Source organism: Hemitrygon akajei, chromosome 11 (assembly GCF_048418815.1).
Source record: "Hemitrygon akajei chromosome 11, sHemAka1.3, whole genome shotgun sequence".
Taxonomy (NCBI): domain Eukaryota; kingdom Metazoa; phylum Chordata; class Chondrichthyes; order Myliobatiformes; family Dasyatidae; genus Hemitrygon; species Hemitrygon akajei.
This window is the reverse complement of record NC_133134.1, coordinates 152,260,455-152,282,542: the sequence shown is the minus strand read 5'-3', so window position 1 is coordinate 152,282,542 and position 22,088 is coordinate 152,260,455. Positions and strand designations below refer to the sequence as shown.

General features: G+C 39.4%; 1 pseudogene; it reads right to left on the bottom strand.

Moving 5' to 3' along the window:
- Positions 1-10,484: 10,484 nt before the first annotated feature.
- Positions 10,485-10,653, bottom strand: LOC140736421 (U2 spliceosomal RNA; annotated as a pseudogene).
- Between the last annotated feature and the right edge of the window lie 11,435 nt (positions 10,654-22,088).

The window sequence follows — 22,088 nt, the reverse complement described above, 5'->3', positions numbered from 1 at the left end:
TGCAGCCTCTTTCCATTTTGTTCATTGGAACCTCCATACCAAGTGGTGATACAACCAATCAGAATGCTCTCCATGGAACGTCTGTAGAAATTTTCAAGTCTTTGGTGACATATCAGATTACCTCAAGCTTCTAATGAACTATAGCTGCTGTCATAGCTTCATTGAAATTGTATCAGTATGTTGGGCCCAGGATAGATCTTCAGAGATGTTGACACACAGGAACTTGAAGCTGCTCACCCTTTCCACCACTGAGTCCTCAGTGAGAACTGTTACATTCTCACTCATGTAAACATGACCAGTCCTGAGTCCTGCTTCCCCTCACAAACTCTCTTGAATTGGACATATATTGCTAATCCTACATTGAAACTCAGTCGAATCCTATAGCTCCCTATTGAACACCTTTGGCCACACTGTTCAAGAAAGTGGCCCACTCTCAAGGATAATAAGAACAGGTATTAAATGATGTCCGCACAATCAGAGACCACATCCTGCAAATCTGTGATGAAAATCATTATACAGGCTGTGCTACCATAAACTCTTTAAATGTGGGTGGAGGTCCCATGACTTTTTCAGCCATGGGTGGAGATCTCAGGTCAAGAATACCCTCCATAGATTCATTTAGCTTTTGCTACTTGCTGTAGCTGAAACCTAACCCCTCACACTGTGTTGACACTGATAAATGTTGCCATGTGTGTAGTAAGTGGTACTCTAAAATCTATGTCATGGCTGTTGTTGTTATCAATATCACTTGTATGGGATTTGGCTATAGTATGAAAGGATAATGACTAACTCTGAACCTCCCAGTGTATGAAAATATTGGTCAGCTACCAAGCTGCCATGGTGGTTGTGGTTATCAATATCACTTGCATGGGATTTGGCTATAGTATGAAAGGGTAATGACTAACTCTGAATGTTCCGGTGTATGAAAATATTGCTCAGCCACCAAGCTGTAAAAACAATTTGCATTTGGTCACATGCAATACAACTTCCATTGAATAACCTGACCACTGAGAGTCATGGATGCAAATATTGTAACGTTGCAATAGTGTCCAATAAGGATTTTACAAAATATCCTGCTATTGAGCTCTAAGATGTCCATGTGCAATGCACTGCTCAGAACCCCATCTGTGAGGAAGATACAGTAAAGTTGTGTTTATAAACAGAGCATCAGGTATCTAGGTGTGGACTGACGTGCATACTGATCTGAATTGCAAACTCCTGTCTTTGGCTGAACCAATCTGTTTAGCTAAAGTCAAAGTAAATATTTTATCGTAGTATGTAGGTACTACCTGGAGTTTCATTTTCTTGCAAGCATTTATCAGAAAATAAAGAAATATAATATAATTTATGAAAGCTATACATAAACTAGACTGATGTTTATGAACATCATGTGCAAAAGAAGACCAATTGTGCAAATAGTACTGCGAACATGAGTTGGAGATTTCTAGAAAGTGAGTCTCTAGCTTGTGGAATGAGCTCAGAGTTGTGATGAGTGAAGGTTGCTATCGATGCAATGCTCCTCAGACAGGATGAAGAGGTCAATACTCCCCAATGCCATTAGGCTTTACAATTCAACCGCCAGGAGTAAGATATGTTAAAGTGCCGGGGTTGATTGTATTTAATGTATTTAAGTAAACTACTTAAGAACTTTTTAAAAGCTATTATTAATGCTTTTTGAGAGAGTGATTTAGATGCATATCATATTTTTACTGAGTTAAGTATTGTATGTAATTAGTTTTGCTACAACAAGTGTATGGGACATTGGAAAAAATGTTGAATTTCCCCATGGGGATGAATAAAGTATCTATCTATCTATTGAGCTGCCTCAGGAGCCTGATGTTTGTAAGGTAATAACCTGGTTGTGTGGAACCTAAGCCTCCTTAGCCTGCTGTCCCATGTTAGTAGTGAGAAGAGAGCATGGCCTGGATAGGAATATATTATGACGGAGCTTTCAAACTTTATCAGTGGTTGCAGGCACCAGCCATACAAAAAAAGTGTGTTGGATTATTAATCAATTTAACATCATACCTCCATTCTACACAACTCTCCTAGGCAAAATCATGACGATCCAATGGTTTTGTTAACTGAGTTCTCTTCAGCTTCCTTCTCTGTACTGACCCATGTGTACATTGTTTCTTCATGAAGCCTTTCTATTTCTTTAAAAGCAGTTGATGGTGTTTATTTATCTTCACACTGTGCATAGTTAAAGGAGATCTGTGGGGTCAGTTTTTCCACACAAGAGGGTGGTGAATATCTGGAAGGAATTGCCAATGGCGGTGGTGAAGTCGAGACAATCACAACGTTTAAGAGGCAGGTACTTGGACACGAAAGGTGCAAAATGCTTGGTGTAGACTCGGTGGGCGAAAAGGTCCCGTTTCTGCGCTGTGAGCTTCGATGCTTCTACAACTTTCTCCTAATCTTTGCGTCGATCTATATTCAATAAACAAAGTCATTTAAAGCGAATGAACAAAACTAATATTTTAAATAGTGCGCATGGTAAAAACGAAGAGCTGGTCGGCGGGCGGTGTTCGTTGAATTCCGAACTTTTCAATCAATTTAGATTGAAGGGACTATTGAATTTCTACCTCGCTGGCGACGTGAGAGAAATCATTAATTTATCTCTGTGAGCACACAGATTGTATGTGTTTAACAGTCGTTTGTATCGATCCCGGCTAGTCCCTGCAGATGCTCAGTTGGTTTATCCTTAAAAGCCTGTTGCATTCTACAAAGCACGTATGGAAACTGACAACTCGCGCGTTTACTGAGCCGGTACAATTCGCATAGCATTTCTATTTAAATCTTGGTGAGTTCATTTATCTAGCTCTTACGGACGATGATCATCTCTGTAAAGCTACCCAGTTTACTCAAACTTTTAATGTGAATTACCAGGCTCTATCTCCGGAGTTAATGCTTGGTTCTGGCTGAGAACAAACTCAATTTTTTGGCCGTGTTTTCATTTTAAGATAAAAAAAAATAAGTGACTAATTAATCCCCGACGTTGGTAAATTCAGACTGTTAACAAACCGGTTCTTATATACATAAAAAACACGCGATTTCTAATTAAAGAATCGAACAGCAATCGTGAGATTTGAATACAGCCACTTCTCTGGAAATTGCGAAAAGTTAAGAGGAATGAATTACGCAATGCATATGTTGCTAGGTGATTTTATTTTTGCTTGACCTTAAACGAACCTTTATTAAAATCGCACGATGATTTTTATTTGTACTGTACGTGAAGTATAAGCTTGTTTGGCGAGTATATTAAGCAATAGTTTTGCTGGTTGAACAATCGCAGTGAATCGTATCCTCACAGATGGTTGAAATGCAGGGAATTACCGTGCATTATGTGCCTTATATGCCGATTTTAAACGTAGTCTTAACTGGAACAGATAAATGAAGATAATTGCACTTATATGCAGATTTTTACGTATTTATGCACATTTTATTCCATATCCGTACTTTAATCGCTAACTTTATTTTTATTTATTCTTTATAATTGTTCGATGTTTCTGTTGCACTTCGCGCTCTGACCAACACATCATAGCAAATTTTTTAAATACGTGTAACTGTGTATGGCGAATAAAGTTGATCCTTCTGGAATCCAATAACATTGCTGCTTGGAGTCCTTTGCAAAGGCGTTTTATGGGTGAAATGGTGACCGAGTAAAAGGAAGGAATGATTGACAGTAGATTATGAATGATCAATAGTAGAAATGTGCTCTTTAACAGCATCCAATTTTCCAATACCGCCTACTGATTTTATATGAAGTTCCAGCTGCGGGGCGATCTTTTATGCTTGCGTAACCGCGTTACATTTTTGGTAAAAGGTAGCTTACAGAAAATGTTTGATTCTGAAAGATTTTCCGCTGCCTTATTAATATTTTTTTTTCGTTTGGATTTGCTTTTAATTTGCTCGGTTCCTTTTCATAAATGTGTTCACAATTAAAACCACAAAGGTTTTTGTGTTAGTAGATATTTAACATGGGGGGGGGGGGGAGGAACATGTGACCAAAACCACCTGGTTACTGGTTTGAGACCGCTTGTAGATAAAACTGATTGAATTAAAAACAAGTAAGCTGTCCAAAGATGATCGTGTATATAAGTTATTGTCTCAACTGTTAAGACGAATCTGTGACATTTTGCATTAAACGAGGCACCTGAAACAACAGTCCAAAATTATCGTGCTTCCTCCATATTCAAAACACTATTTACATTTTTTTACAAGTGAACTTTTCCACTAGGGCAGCTCGTTCTTTCAAAGTTCGTTGTTTCAGTTATCAAAGATATAGGGTTCGCACGATTTCATTGTATTCGGTTAAAAACCCGGCCTCAGAAGATAAATCACCTCACAAAGAGACCAGTACTAACGATCTTCATCTTAAATTAAAAGTATATTTCCCCTGCATTTTTAAATCCCAGTTACAGACTTAGTGGCGCCCCCACGTCCCGGTCTTGTACCATTCTCCCCCACCTCCTTTGATTAGTCCAGATATTGACTAATAAAAACTACGAACGCGTGGGGGATGAGACTTTTCAGTTTGACACAGCAGCTCGCTAGTGACAGGAAAAAGGGGGATGCACCATTCACTAATCGCTGTGCAATATATTCTGAATGAGCGACAATTACGTTTTGGCAGAAGATGCACCAATACATTTAAATTGCCTCTGTATAAATGGCTTTAAGCAACATTGAATATAATGCGGATAAAATGCCTTTAAATTCCAGGTTGAAAGAAATCCGCAAGTTTCAGTGAAATGCAGCACATCTTCTCCCCTCTCCATTACTCAGAGCAACTGTGGACATTCTGGATTTCTGAATAACAAATAGCCAATTAAAATTAACATGCACATTTAAAATACGAATAAGCGGATTTCCAGCATCTGCAGATTTTTCCTGGTTTAAAATACGAATTTCCAGTTTTAAAAACAGTAACATGAAATAATTCTTCGAAAAAAATGCATGGACAACGTACCGAGGATTACCCAAGTGTGAGTGAAATCAGTGCTAGAGGAACAGATTCTTTATTTATCGAAGTTACCTTCCTGTGAAGTTACAAAAACGGAGTTCTTTCTCCTCACAGTTCCCGAAAGCACCTCCACCATTAACAGTATATATACGATGAAAAAGGCGAAGGATTTAGAAAGATAACATTTTAACTGGTCGATAAATAATTTGCATGAATGCGACAGGTCTTTATTACATTGCCCTCGTGTCGATTCGGTGTCAAACGGAAAGACCGTTCGTTCCGATGAGTGATAAAATCCGCGGTTACGTTGAACAGTCCCGAGTGAGTCTCTCTGAGCAGCGAATGCTCGAATACACTGACCATGTCTCCAGCGGTATGGGACTCAGGTTTGATAATGTGGCGTTATCCCATGATAGCTCCATCTCTGCGACTCCCACAAGGATGTCAGGCAATCACCTTTCTGGGCGCTTTATCGCGAAGCTATCACACACAGATTTGCATCAATACTGGATCTCGCCCAACAACCAGTTCTCGGGGTATCTTTTATATGGATAATCAACAACAAGATATAAATTAGATAAAATGCTAGCGTGAATTTCACTGGTGGGCGTCCCTTTAATTCAGAATGATTGATTAATTGTACTATCAATTATAACCAATTGAAAACCGCATACTTTAATTTTCTTAAAGTGTTGAAGTTACCGAAAAATTCGGCCACCGGTTGATTTATTAATCTTCCTTTAGTGGCCCTGGTGTGGCCAACATTTGTCCATCCATTTTGAACTGATTAGCTTGTCAAGCCATTTGAGTAGACAGTTAATCATATTGCTACGATGTAAAACTGACAATGACTTTTACCAGAAGTTGAAAATTAATATTTTCCGCGGGCATTCATTCACGTGTATAGTAAATAGTTTACGGGCTTCTCGTCAAAATTAATCTCTCGAAAATGTGAACTGCCGCTGTGCTTTTTGACACCACGACGGGATATCGAACGAAAATTGCAGCCTGGAGCGTTGTTACGTGTGGTTTAATTACATATCTTGGCTTATACTTTTTCGTGGAATTGCATCAATTGATGTTCAATTGCGCTTAGTCGATATTCAACACAGTGTGACATCTCTGCAAATTATTTTGAATTCGATAGAAATATCCACACGAATCAGATTTAATATTTTTGGCATATATCGTGAAATTTGTTGTTTTGCGGCAGCAGTGCAGTGCCATATGTAAACATAAAGCTATAAATTACACACACACACACACACACACACACACACTCACTCTCTCTCACACACACACACACACACATACAGACACACACTCTCTCTCTCTCTCACACACACACTCACACATACACACACAGTGGACAAGGTGAGCAATTTTTACTGAGGAAGTGTTCATGTATTAATTCATTGTCCATTCAGAAATCTGATGGCGGAGGGCAAGAAGCTGTTCCTAAATCATTGTGTGTCTTCAGAACTCTTGCATCTCCTCTCAAGATGGTAGCAATGAGAAACCAAATGAGTTACCAAACATTCCCCCCAAAAATCAAAATAATAATTTCCGAGTGCGCTGAATGTAGCGGAAAGCTTAACGGAAATTACTCGTACTTTATTTTGGAAGATAAACGAAATCGATTGTGAGATCTAATCACTTTCAAACTTACCATCCGATTCGTTTATATTGTGAAGCTGTGTGGTCAAATTAGCCAAAATTATGCGCATTAAGACTGGATACATATCCAATATACATTGAGATTCTATAACATTTACCCCCCAACCCCGCAAAATTTTGAATCGCAAAATAAAATCTAAAAAAAAATCAGTTCTGACTTCACAGAAGTTCGATGAAAAAGCGACAATTGTCAGAATTATCGTTAACAAAACCGTGAAATTTCAAGTATGCTAGTGGAACATTAATACATTTTGAAGGACGCCTAACGCTTGGTTAAACATTGAAATCTATAACTGCATGCCACCCACATGTACAGACTGGCTCCTAAACACTATCCATAAGTAAAAGTTAAAATTCCTTGCTGTGACATTTTCTCTTAGACTCAGTGTATTTTAAGCAGAGAGAGACTAGTTACATTTCAACGTTGTCAGAAGGTAAATGGGTCGGGGTGCGCTTAAGCGATGGATATGTTATCTTGGCTTGGAGTGTTTAAGACAGACTGACTCGAGTTCACTTAAAGAATGAATGTACATTCCCCAGTTGCTATGGGGCTAAGAGTGCAGCAAATCTCCCCGCCCTCCCCCACCCGGTAATATTCAGATATTCTTGTATGATGATACTACTCTGTCTTTGGAAGTAGTTGAAATTTCAGGTGCTTGGACACTGTACAGCGTCGATAGAGAAAACCAGTCCTGGGTACTTCATGGGACACATTCAGGCTACCATTGTGAAGCCATTGCTAATCTGCTGGTGGGACACGAGGACACCAATACCGAAAGCAAACACCTTTGAAATCTCATATGTGAAAATTCGTTAAAAGGGAGTTACAAAGAATATCTTTAAGTTTCGAATTTCCATTCATAGTGCTAGAACTGGCGCCTTAGGCACGATTATCACAAATCTATTAGCAAAACAGAAATCAAAAATTAATTTAGTTTTTTTTGGAGACAGAGCATTTTCCTGTTGGAAAGATTTTAAAAAATTAAAAAGTTCAAGACAATAAATACCGAGTATTGGGAAGAATCTTACGAACTAATTTTGATATAACTTGTGCGAGGCTCTGAGCGAATACAGCGCCAAACAATAACAAAATGATAGAAATTCACTAACATTCCACATTGTACATGTCCGCATGACGTACTTCAGATAATGTGCCCAGAGGCATTAGATATAAATACCCATGCACTTAAAATGATTCGTAATTGTAATGCTAAAATCCAATCAATCTTATTTTGATTGACTTTCGGTACCAAAGCTGCGGCATAAACCGGGTACCTAATTGATCCCAAATTAATTAAGAGCTTGCAGAATTTTATTTATTTATTGAAACTGTACATTTTCCTTTGCAACTGAAATTCACGCTTGAGCCCATTACAAAAAGTTAGCTGGAGTTCGTGTCAATTGCAGATTGACAACTGTTGCAATGCGTCACAGTTTAAAATGCCAGGGACCTACTGGGCTTGTGAATTTGCAGACTTTTATGTGTTACTAAATTATCTTATTTGCTTCATTGAAATGATAAAAAAGCTTAGTTTGCAGTCTTTGATGTCTGACATTGTGGTGTGGCAGACAAGCTTCAGACCCATTATACAGTGGCACAAGTTCATTGTATAAATTTCACCTCTCATAACTGTTATGGACAATTTAGTAAGACTCTCCTGGCAAACTTGAGAACTAAACAGAAAATGCTGAAAACATTCAACAGGCCAGTGTGCACTGGTAAGAGAGGAACTGAGTGGACATTTCAAGCCAAAGAATGTTGGTTAGGGAGAAGAGCAATTAGCAATGAACTCCAGAGATCTTTGGTACCTTAAGGATGGCAGATACCTAGAACTAATCTGCACCAAAGCCTTTGGATGCTGAGCCTATTGAAGCTATCAAGACTGATATCAGATTATAACTCCAGGGATAGAGATCAAAGGTAATTAAATTGCTTCAACATGTAATTACCTGTGATTTAACATAATTACTTAAAGCATTCAATTGGCAATATTGGAAATCTGAGATAAAACCAGAAATGCTGAAAATAGTCAGCAGATCAGGCAGGAACAAAAGTTAATCAAAACTGGTGAAATGCCATTGCCCTGAAACATTTCTCCACTGATACTAACTGTCAATCATTATCAGATTGAAGTGGGTAAGGGGTCAAATAGATTTAATGTTTTTACAAAAAATCCTAATCTAGAACTATTATTTGTATAATGAAAAATTATACATTGGATTTCTGCATTTACCTAAATATATTTGGGTAGTTATATAGTCTGAACCTCTGGAACTGAAACCTTTTTTTGGAATTTCAATATATTTAGTGGTCTTGGATCTTAGTCTTTGGAACTGACCTAATATCTCTGCAAGTTTCATGTGAATTTGATTTAAAGGGCTGTTGAAATGTTCTCAATGACTTCAGATGTCATTATTGGAATAGTTTAGTTGCTTGGAAAAGTCCCTGAACTTTTATTGACCAAAGTACATGTTAGTTTGTGTACAATTTGTTTGACTTAAAGATACTAATATATTATTCATCAAGTTTATGCTATTCAATAAAATCTGAACAGTTCACTAGACTATGGATATGGATGCACACATCATAATGTTGGGGAACCAACAGCTTCTCAGTTAAATATTCTAACAATCTGGCTTTTTGGTCATGTAGTATTATGAAGTATTTCAGCTTGTTCTGTTATATAAATACTGCAGAAAATAACAGCTACTTTGAAGTGGTCAGATAGTTTAGAGATGTAAAGTTTTTTTAAATTACAGAAATCAACTTATTCCCTTATCAGAAATTCAGATGAGGAAGGTCCAACTCAGAAAGTCTATTGCTACTTTTGATATGCCCATATGTGCCTTGGATTCTGATTCTGAAGAAACTTTCTATTCTGACTAAGCCTATCTGTTTGTGTAGGACTCAAGTTTTCTAAAGTGTTTTTTTATCTTTAGAACTATGGATATAGATATAAAATTAAGAGTAGGATAGGCCATTCAGTTCACTGAACCTTTCTTATCATTCAGTATCATTCGGGTCAGGATTATAGTCCCATGCTCTCTCCATACTCCTAGATGCTTTTACTTCTAGAAATTTATTTATCTCTAAATATATATCCTTAAAGATATATATATATATATATATATATATATATATATATATATATATGTGTGTGTGTGTGTATGTGCGCTTGTATATGTATAAAGGAGGTGGTCTGCCTTTAGAGTCTCTGGAGAATTCCACATGTTCACCATCCACAGAGTGAAGAAGTTTCTCCTCATTTTAGTCCCAAATGTCTCACTCTGGATCTTATGTGCCCCTGCAATCTAGAGGTTTCACGCAGCAGAAACAACCTCTGCTGCTTTGCAATTTCAGTATTTTGTAAATTTCAGGCAGATCCCTGTCATTCCTCTCTACTCCAGGGCATACAAAGTTTGTCAACCTAATCTCTCCATATAAAGTACTTCTGTCATCCTGGGTGTGGTGAACATTTGCTGTATTTGCTTTATGGTGCATGCATTAGTTTTTCAATAGGGAGACTAAAACTGCACACACTACTTCAGGAGCAGTGTCACTAAGGTCCTATATTTTAGTAGTAAGGCATCTTTACTCCTGTACTTAACATCCTTCTATTATTGAAGGACAACCTGCTTTTTGCTGCATTTCCACATATTAATTGAGTGACCATTGTGCTGAATCTCTTTGTATAACAATATGTCCTAGTTAAATACTATGCCTCCTTACTGCTCCTACCAAAGTAGAAAGTTTTACATTTATCTACATTATACTGCATCTACCAAGTTTTTGCTCACTTACCCAACCTTGGCTTTTTTGGTATTTTCCCAACAATTGGCAATTCAGTCTCACCTAGTTTTTAATGCCATTGGTAAACTTCATTCTGGCATCCAAATAATTGATATATATATATATATATTGAGAATAGCTGATGATCACAGCAAGGAAAGGGGTGTCAGTTATGTGGAAAATACTACACTTGATCTTAGCCAAAAGGCCGAGAAGCAATAGTTATGTGGAAAATAAAACTTCCCTTATTCAACTCCTTAACTCATCCCGGTTAAAATATTTCTTAAAAAAACAGCCCTCACTCCACATTTATATTTTTCATGCTCATATCATTTCTAAGGACACATGAGGTAAAATATATGTTTCTATTGAATTATTGACCATTTGGATTTTGCTTTTTAGAATTAAATATTATTGTTTATGGTAATTAATATTGAATAGTTTCAATACTTATGATTTTTACATAAGTAATACATCTTAAAATACATTAAAATGTTTGATATACCATGTATATAAAATGTGATCTCAGTTATATACTTAACAAACAGGAGATCATATATAACAATGCGCGGTGGGAAGTATTAAAGTAGATCCTTTTCATTTCATTGATTAATAAAAGCATGACAGTTTGTTAATTCTAAACATCACAACATTTGAAATTAAGCAGAATATATAAACAGCGCCATGGAGCTGGATGCTAAGTTATTGCAAGTAACTCATATATTTTGAAATTAGTGTGTTGATTAACTCCTAAAAATGATTTTTTTTGCATTGGGTTTGAGGTTAGAATGCAACTAGCTTCTCCATTGCATTACAGCACACAGGGCAGTTTGATTAGTGCCGCACCATATCATTCAAAGGTTTATATTTCATTAGTTCTGAAAAGATCGCTATCGCCTTGCTTTAATTTATCTCAATATATTAAAATGAATACATCTTAAAATATTATGAGTATGTCCATTTAAAAATGAAAAAGCACAATGTTTTGCAGAATAAAATGAGTAAATTTGCATTATTTGCTGCCTTAATTCTTCTTTCATGGATTTTAAAAGGGTTGTCAAATTGTTATGAAGTTCTCTAACATCTGAAATGTCAAGTCTCTTTTGGATATCGCAACAAATAATTTTACTGTAACAAGTTACTCACAATATATTGTATACATCAAATATTTTCACATGAATATACTTTTATTTTAGTGTTTTGGGTCAATCATTTGTGATAATCATTTTGAGTGTTGTGTATCTGTAACTTGCCCTTTTTAACATTTTTGATTCTCATAGCTTTATCATTTGACGTAAAATCTCAAAAGTTTATTTAAGGTGTGCATTCTGTCAGTCTGCTGGTAGTCTTGAGAAACACCCACTGATAAACTTGGCAATTACTTAGTAACACAATCGAATGGTGAGACAAATTGAATGGGGATTGAGTTTACAAATAGAGCACATGAAGTTAACAGCATGGATACAGGTATGAGTTCACTGAGTTAACACAGCACTATCAGCTGCAGAGTCACCACTGAGAACAATGGGGGCCCCTGCTTAACTAGTTGAACTATATTTTACCATTATGAAAATAAGGCTTAATATTCTGTACAGCACAACTGGACAGGTGGTATGCAAAGTTTTTCAAAATGCAAAGATTTCTGTTACTTCTAATTGACAAGAATATTGAATTCAAATTTAAAATTAAATAATCTGATAATTGTAATTTGGACTTGCAAATTGTATTGATAGTTGTTAACAATTCTTATTATAAGGATAAGGAATATTACCATTTACTGTGAAATGTAAAAAATAAAAGCGTGTTTTAAAGTCGCTTTGTTGCATTTTTTTTGTGTAGGCAAATTATCATGTATTTGTGGTTGCAAGAATCTTTGTGTTAGAAGGTGGATCATGTATTCCATTTCGTGATGTGGCTAGATTTGACTCTTCCAGTTTGATCTAGTTACTGGAGGGAGTGAAAGCTTCTGCAATTCAAATCTTTGTTGAATACATTTCTAGCTGGAATGGTTTCACGTTTCTGTTTCACGTTTCTTTAGTTTTCTTTGTTAACTGAGAATATTCAATTCTGAATCTAGATCTTAAAAGTTAGAAATGATAAACATTTACTATGTTTACAAAAGCTGTTTTATTTAATGTAAACTTTAAACATTTCAAAGGAAATATATCTGAAAAACTTTAATATTATGTATAAATTCCACTCAGAGGAATTCCCTGACTAAACAGAAGCTCAAAATTCCATTTTCCTCCTTGCGTGTTTTTATCCATTGTCCAGTGGAGAGGCGAACATTACTTTAATGTTGATATATTACTGTGCACCAGAATCCACTTTATGCTTCCACTTCAAGTCAGTTGACAAAAATGGCAGGAAGATACATGTGCAAGTGAAAGTGTTTTGGTAATTAGATACCAATGTTCACAGTAGAGCTTGCAATAAAATGTCAGTAACCATGCATATAAACTGAGCAAATTACAAGCTGTACAAATGCAATCAGATAGATTACACACAGATATACTGGATGCATTAATTCACCTTATGAGCAATGTTTAAATCATTCATGTTTCACCTATGACTTTCAGTATCCCCTCAGTCACCCTATACTGGTAATGAAACTTAACTCATTAGTGTCCATCCACCATACACAAAACATTTTCTCATGCACACTCTGTTTTGAAAAGCTGGGGAGCCAAAAAAAGACTGACATTGTAAACTAGAGAATAGTTTACATTGCAATGGTCTGCTGTTCTGGCAGATGGGGAAGTACGTGGAGGCAGTTGTATATGAGAGTCTGAAAAAAATTAAATTTTTTTGAGGGGAAATATAAGTTCCAAATGGGACTCAACAGACCATTACATAATGCATAACTTTGGTTAATAGTTCAAGAGGGTTTCATAATAAAGGTTATTCAATCGAATTGTGCTTTAAGCAATTTGCATATAAAGGGTTAATTCAAATAATTTACACAAGATTGCTAGACTACTGGTTTGCTGCCAGGATTTCAGAGAATGTGGAGGTTTCCAGAGAAGGAGTCTGAGTAATCTTTAAGAGGGAGAGTTAGGCTCCTGTCTGCCCAGAGCATGTTTTTAATCTCAGTGCTTTGTTTTACCTTGTCAGACGCCTATCTCTGATTTTGGGTTGAGCTTCTGTATCCCAGTGGACCTTGGTTCTTTAAATGAGACAAATTGGCTGGAGAAGTAAGAACAACTGCTCAGCAAGTCCTGTGAAAATATCCTTCCGTAATGGCCCATTCAAACTGTGAATTGCTGCTAATATTTGTTTAAGTGTAATGGAAACTTCTTGCCTTCGACTCATTCAGAGCTCCAGTGATTATCGTGCTTGGAAAAAGAATTATGGGATTTCAGGGGTACAGTGAGGGCTACCTGCAGGCCTCTGGACAAGCCATTCATGGATGATACACTTAACTGAGAAAAATCACTATTATGTTGAAATTCAGTATTAAGTTCTGAAGTTATCTGATCCACATTCTACACTGTTGTACACTTAAAATCATGAAGTCTTAAAACGGAGGAGCACACAAACAGGCTTTTTGGGCCAACTAGTCATTACTGAATTATTAATCTGCCTAGTTCCATCAACCTGCACCTGAACCATAGCCCTCTATCCATGTTTCTATCCAAATTCCTCTTAAATGTTGAACCTGAATCTGCACCCGCCACTCCTGCTGGAAGCTCGTTCCTCACTCTGAGTGAAGAATTTCTCTCTTATTGCTTGCATTTAATATTTGAGTAATATTGTCAATATATTGTTTGATTAAGTATTCTTTGTTGTTTACATAATTCATTATGGTTTATATGTTCAAAGTACTTGAATGGTATGCATATGTCATACAATATCACGCCATTCACGCCATAAGTGCATGTCTCACTACAAGTAAAAATGAAGTAGACATGTTTATCTTCAGCTCTGTGTTTCCCTTTCAATTAGTTTAATGCTTTGGAGTTATAAAACATAACAGTGGTGATGAGGACGTTTTAAAATAAACCCGACTGACTACCTATCTGTGGAAGCGCAGTAAGACATTCAAGTTTAAAAAAAAGCGCAGCACGGTTTTATTCTTCACAGAGGGACAGAGATGGTTGAGTTTTAAAATGAAAGCAGAAAATGGACAAATTCATGGGTTAATAAATAGTGAGTACCAGGTGATCGGTGTCAAAATTGTTGCTGTGATGCGTCCGGTATGGTAGTGTAGCAGGGAGTGCTTGGTGCTCTCATTTTCAGCACACCCTGGTGCTCATGAACCAGATCCCCAGCTATGGGTAAACAGCCCCACTGCCTTGTGGGCAGCCTCGGGAGAGATTAAGGCTATGGGAATAAACCTAGGCAGCAATTCTGGAGTGGAGCCCCTAAGGTGACTGGATGTCATTGAACATCGTTCCAGCAGCTCCTGCAGCCAAGCTGGTGTTAAATGTATTGCTTCATAAGCTTTCCTTTGGACTACAAAGGTGAGGCCGAGAGGGGGATCTTGATGACTGTGCATCTCAGGATTTCCATATCTTCTGCCCAGGCTTGTGGTGATGACCATCATCACCCATTGTCCTTTGAGACAGACGGATGCCAACCAACCATCCACTAGGTGTTCATAATCGTAGTTCAAGCTCATAGGACTAGGTGTTTCAATCCTTTTGATAAGCAGATCCTAACTTGGGTCTTAGTACTGTATAGAAAACTTGAGGTGGGACTTGGGGGGTTGCAGATGCTTCCGAGGCATCATCAGGTGGGCAACCACTTCTTAGATGTTTCATCAGTTTAAACCCACTACGTCTCCAGAGGGCTCAACAGTGTGACTGGGCATCCTAGGTGCACCGCTCCCCCCCCCCCCACCCACATCTAGCCATCCACGGTCATTTTAGGGTCCAGCTGCCAACACTGCTTTTCATCCATAACCAGTGGCTGCTTCACTCGGCTGCCTTCAAGAATTCTTTTATAGCTTGCTGCTGGCCCTGGTCTCGGGCTCTCAATCCCTTCAGCAATCTGACCATGGAGCCAGCCACAGATCCTCTGCAGCCAAACTCTACCGGGAAAATCTGCACCTTCCATCCACACTGCTTAACATCTGTGGCCAGCTCTTACACGTTTCCGTTCATACGCCTCGCAGACTGCATTTTCCCAGGGCACCGTGAGCTCTGAGATTACTACAGGTGATAATAATCATAAATAAATAAAAAGACCAGAAATAGCTGGCTACATCAGAAAGAGAGACTTGTTCAATTCCGCTATGAATAACTGGCTGATATATATTGAGTGAGTAGCACACTATTTTGCAGCAAATGAAATAGCCAATGAGTGCCGGTTTTGCTGAGTGCAAGAGATGGAAGAGCATCCAGGTTGTTTACAAGTTTGAGTCCTCCAACTGAACCAGCTGGAATCAGCTTTGCTGATATTGGGAACATAATATGGAACAGTTAGAACTAAAAATATCGCTGATTGCAGACTGCTTTAGGCTTCATAACCTGAATCAAAGGAAGTGAAGTCCATTTCAGTGTACGTGGCTGAATTGAAGAGATTGTCTGAGCATTGTCTGTTCAGTGATGCACTGAGAGATCAATTAGTTTATGGAATCTTACAAAATGGCTCCTAACTGAAGCACTTCTCACATTTAAAACAGCAGTTGAAATTGCTGTATCAATAGAAACAGCAGACAGAGATGCAATGGATGGCTGCAAAGAACAAGAATTTCAGGTTGTACAATATATAAACTCTCCGATATTAAATGGAACTATTGAACTATTAAGATGCATTCCGTAGAGTTGGAGTATAAAACTAAGCAGGGAGGAGTGTTGTGTATTTAATATTTCAGTAATATTTAAATAATATTGTAAATATATTGTTTAATTAAGCATTCTTAGTTGTTTACATCATTCATTACGGGTTATACATACAAAGTACATGAAGGGCTTACACGTATCATCAGTGTGCTAGAGGTTCATGAGTCTCAGGGTGTAGGAGTGAGCACCGTTGCTATTACAAAGGAAAAAAGTGTTAGGCAAACTCAAAGGCCTTAAAGTGGATAAATCATCTGGACCAGATGGACTACATCCCAGAGTCCTGAGAGAGTTTGCTGAAGAGATAACGGATGCATTGGTCATGATCTTTCAAGAATCATTTGATTGTGGCATGGCCCAGGAGGGCTGGAAGATTGAAAATATCACTCCAGTCTTTAAGAAGGGAGGAAGGCAAACAAAAGGAAATTATAGGCCAGTGAACCTAATCTCAGTGGTTGGGAAAGTGTTGGAGTTTACTATTAAGGATGAGATTTCGGGGGTACTTGGAGGCCAATGATAAAATAAATCAAAGTCAGCATTCTTTCTGTAAAGCAAAATCTTGTGTGTTAGAGTTCTTTAAGGAAGTAACAAGCAGGGTGGACAAAGGAGAGGTAGTGGATGTCATTTACTTGGATTTTTAGAAGGCATTTGATAATGTGCCACACATAAGGCTTCTTAACAGGAATCCTATGGCATTACAGGAAAGAGACTGGTATGAGTAAAGGAATGGCTGACAGCCAGGAGGCAACCAGTGAGAATAAAAGGGGCCTTTTCTGGTTGGTTGCCAGTGACTAGTGGTGTTTCTCAGTATTGGGATTGCTGCTTTTCACATTGTTTGTCAATGATTTAGATAATGGAATTGATGACTTTGTGGCAAAGTTTGTGCATGATATGAAGATAGGTGGAGGGGTAGGTAATGCTGAGGAAGCAATGCAATTGCAGCAGGACTTAGACAAATTGGAAGAATGGGCAAAATAGTTGCAGATGGAATACAGTGCTGGGAAATGTATGATAATGCATTTTGGTAAAAGGAACAATAGTGCAGATTATTATCTAAATGGGGAGGAGGTTCAAACATCAGAGGTGCAGAGGGACTTAGGAGTCCTCGTACAAGACTTCCAGAAGGTTAATTTACAGGTTGAGTCTGTGGTAAAGAAGGCAAATGCAATGTTGGCATTTATTTCAAGGGGAATAGAATATAAAAACAAGGAGACAATGCTGATAAGTAAGACACTAGTCAGGCCACACTTGAAGTACTGTCAATAGTTTTGGGCTCCTTATCTCAGAAAGGATGTATTATCATTGGAGAGAGTCTAGAGGAGGTTCACGGAGATAATTCTGGGAATGAAGGGGTTAACATATGAGGAGCATTTGGCAGCTTTGAGCCTGTATTCACTGGAATTTAGAGGAATGCTTCAGGATTTAATTGAAACCTACCAAATGTTGAAAGGACTAGATAGTATGGATGTGGAGAGGATGTTTCCTGTGGTGGGGGTATCCAGAACTAGAGGCACTGCCTCAGAATTACCCTTTACCCTTACCCTTTTCTTACCCTTTAGAACAGAGGTAAGAAGGAATTTTTTAGCCAGGAAGAAGTAAATCTGTGGAATGCTCTGCCATAGACTGTGGTGGAGGCCATGTCCGTGGGTATATTTAAGGCGGAAGTTGATAGTTTCCTGATCGGTCAAGTCATCAAAGGATATGGTGAGAAGGCAGGTGTATGAGGTTGAGTGGGATCCGGGATCAGTCATGATGGGATAGCGGAGCAAACTCGATGGACTGAATGGCTTAATTCTGCTCTTATGTCTTATGGTCTTATTGTCACCGTGCCATCAATCATAAGTGTGCGCCTCTTCAAGTAAAAATGAAGTAGACACTATTATCCTTGGCTTTGTGTTTTTCTTTCAATTAGTTTTATGTATTGGAGCTTTAAACAAGGAGGGAGAGAAAAACTGGGGAATTATAGACCGGTTAGTCTGACATCGGTGGCGGGGAAAGTGCTAGAGTCGGTTATCAAAGATGTGATAACAGCACATTTGGAAAGCGGTGAAATCATCGGACAAAGTCAGCATGGATTTGTGAAAGGAAAATCATGTCTGACGAATCTTATAGAATTTTTTGAAGATGTAATTAGTAGAGTGGATAGGGGAGAGCCAGTGGATGTGGTATATTTAGATTTTCAAAAGGCTTTTGACAAGGTCCCACACAGGAGATTAGTGTGCAAACTTAAAGCACACAGTATTGGGGGTATGGTATTGATGTGGATAGAGAATTGGTTGGCAGACAGGAAGCAAAGAGTGGGAGTAAACGGGACCTTTCCAGAATGGCAGGCAGTGACTAGTGGGGTACCGCAAGGCTCAGTGCTGGGACCCCAGTTGTTTACAATATATATTAATGATTTAGACGAGGGAATTAAATGCAGCATCTCCAAGGTTGCGGATGACACGAAGTTGGGCGGCGGTGTTAGCTGTGAGGAGGATGCTAAGAGGATGCAGGGTGACTTGGATAGGTTAGGTGAGTGGGCAAATTCATGGCAGATGCAATTTAATGTGGATAAATGTGAGGTTATCCACTTTGGTTGCAAGAACAGGAAAACAGATTATTATCTGAACGGTGGCCGATTAGGAAAAGGGGAGATGCAACAAGACCTGGGTGTCATTGTACACCAGTCATTGAAGGTGAGCATGCAGGTACAGCAGGCGGTGAAAAAGGCAAATGGTATGTTGGCATTCATAGCAAAAGGATTTGAGTACAGGAGCAGGGAGGTTCTACTGCAGTTGTATAAGGCCTTGGTGAGACTGCACCTAGAGTATTGTGTGCAGTTTTGGTCCCCTAATCTGAGGAAAGCCATTCTTGCTATAGAGGGAGTACAGAGAAGGTTCACCAGATTGATTCCTGGGATGGCAGGACTTTCATATGAAGAAAGATTGGATCGACTAGGCTTATACTCACTGGAATTTAGAAGATTGAGGGGGGATCTTATTGAAACGTTTAAAATTCTAAAGGGATTGGACATGCTAGATGCAGGAAGATTGTTTCCAATGTTGGGGAAGTCCAGAACGAGGGGTCACAGTTTAAGGATAAGGGGAAGCCTTTTAGGACCGAGATGAGGAAAAACTTCTTCACACAGAGAGTGGTGAATGTGTAGAATTCTCTGCCACAGGAAACAGTTGAGGCCGGTTCATTGGCTATATTTAAGAGGAAGTTAGATATGGCCCTTGTAGCTAAAGGGATCAGGGGGTATGGAGAGAAAGCAGGTACAGGGTTCTGAGTTGGATGATCAGCCATGATCATACTGAATGGCGGTGCAGGTTCGAAGGGCCGAATGGCCTACTCCTGCACCTATTTTCTATGTTTCTATATTTCTACAAATCAGAACTCCCATGTTCTCCTTAAACATTTCACCTCTCACCCTTAACTCATGACCTCTAGTTCTGATATCCCCCAACCTTAGTGGAAAAAGCCTGCCTGCATTTACCCTATCTATATTCATCACAATTTTGTATACCTCTATCAAATCTCCCCTCATGCTCTTATGTTTGAGGGATTAAATTCCTAACCCATTCAACTTTTCTCTATAACTCAGGTCCTGAAGTCCTGGCAACATCCTTTTAAATTTTATCTGCACTCTTTCAATCTTATTGAAAGACTGAAATCTTAAGAGTTCTAACAAGATGGCGCTGCTTATGGCGGCCATGTTGCAAGCTCTGTTCCAAATCTACAGTATACTTCTAATTTCCACGATTTTCTTAGCATTTTCTTTTGAAGTAGTTGATAGTCACATCAGATACGATAGACTGACCCTTCTGAACATTGGAAAAATAGCATTTACCCACGATGTGCTGCCTTTCCTACACTGGGATCCCTACTTGCGCGATCCATGGGAGACTCATCTCTTGCACCGCCACTACCTCGGAGGAAGCACCGAAGGCAAGGGAAAGGGCTGGCGTCGTGGTGAAGCTGAGATGGCTAACGTTCAGTCCCTGGACTCCAAGCTTTGTGAACTGAGAGCCAGAATCCCCTATCAGCGGGAAACAAAGGAATACAACATTTTGTGCTTTGTGGAGACCTAGCTGATGGAGGAGATACTGAATCATGCCATCAAAACCTCTGGGTTCTCCCTGTTCCGGGTGGACATGTTGAAAACCCTCTCTGGGAAGAGTAAAGGAGGAGGAGTAGGCTTCACGGTCAGCAATGCTTGGTGTGACCCCCAGAATGTGCATGCACTCAAATCATTTTGTTCCCCAGACCTAGAATACCTGGTGCTGCTATGCAGACCCTACTGGCTGCCTAGGGAGTTCACGGCTGTTATCATCACAGCGGTGTACATTCCACCTCAGGCGGATACTGACCTGGCTCTCAAGGAATTGTATGAGACTATCAACATGCTGGAGACTGCACACCCAGAGGCTGCCTTAATCATTGCCAGTGACTTCTATCGAGCGTCGTTGGTGAAAGTCTCTCCGAAGTTTTGTCAGGACATCCAAGTGAGCACTCGTGGAGATAAGATGCTTGACCACTGCTAAAACGTCCTCCCGCAATGCTTACAATGCTCTCATTCACTCTTCGCCTGGCTTTTGGAAAATCCGATCACTCTTTGATCCTGCTTTTGCCGACATAAAGGCAGAAGCTGAAACAAGACAGCCATAGTTAAAACAGTCCACTGTTGGTCCAACCAATCGGCCTCCATGCTACAGAACTGCTTCTATGACATGGACTCGAATGTCTCCATGAGGAGGATGTCTCAGAATTCGCTGAGGGAGTCATGTGCTTCATCTCGAAGTGCATCGATGATGTTGTCCCCCAGCAGTCAGTCAGGGTCTTCCCGAACCAGAAACCCTGCATCAATAGTTCCGTGCAGGCAGCACTTACTGCGCGACATAGAGCTTACATTGCCGGCAATCAGCTGGAGCTCAAGAGAAGCAGCTACAATCTGCGTAAAGCTATCAACGCTGTGAAACAATACAGGGACAAGATTGAGCCAAGATTCACTGCGAATAGCACATGTGACTTGTGGCGAGAGTTGCATACCATCGCAGACTTCAAAGCCAAGCGTAGAGGTGCCACCGACATCGCAGCCTCTCTCCCAGATGAGCGCAATCACTTTTACGCTTGTTTCGATGTTGCTAACACTGAGCCTCTGAGGAATACCACCGCTACAACCTAGTCATCTCTGAGGCTGAGGTACACGGATGTTTTCACGAGTGGACAGTCGCAAGGCTGTGGGACTGGACGGCTTCCCAGGGCAAGTAATCAGGATGTGAGCAGCACTACTGGCAGGTGTGTTTACTGACATTTTTAATCTCTCTCTCTCCCAGTGTAGCATGCCCACCCGCTTCAAATCATCCACCATTGTCCCTGTATCAAAAAAGACCAAGGTAACATGTCTGAACAACTGGCATCCTGTCGCACTCACCTCAATAATAAGCAAATATTTTGAGAGGCCGATCAAGGATTACATCTGCAGCTTGCTACCACACAAACTGGACCCCCTACAATTTGCCTACCAACACAACTGATCGACAGATGACCTAATAGCCACTGTTCTACATACTGTCCTTGCACATCTGGAGAAGGGTGCTTATGTGAGAATGCTGCTCTTGGACTACAGTTCAGCATTCAACACTGGGGTTCCATCCAGGCTCGACAGGAAGCTCAGAGACCTCGGCCTTGACCCTGCCTTGTGCAGCTGGATCCTGGACATCCTGTCAGATCGCCGGCAGGTGGTAAGAGTGGGCTCCCTCAACTCCACCCCTCTGACTATCAACACAGGTGCCCCTCATGGCTGTGTACTGAGTCCCCTCCTTTCTCCCTGTATACCTATGACTATGTTACCACCCACAGCTCTAATCTGCTGATTAAATTTGCCAAT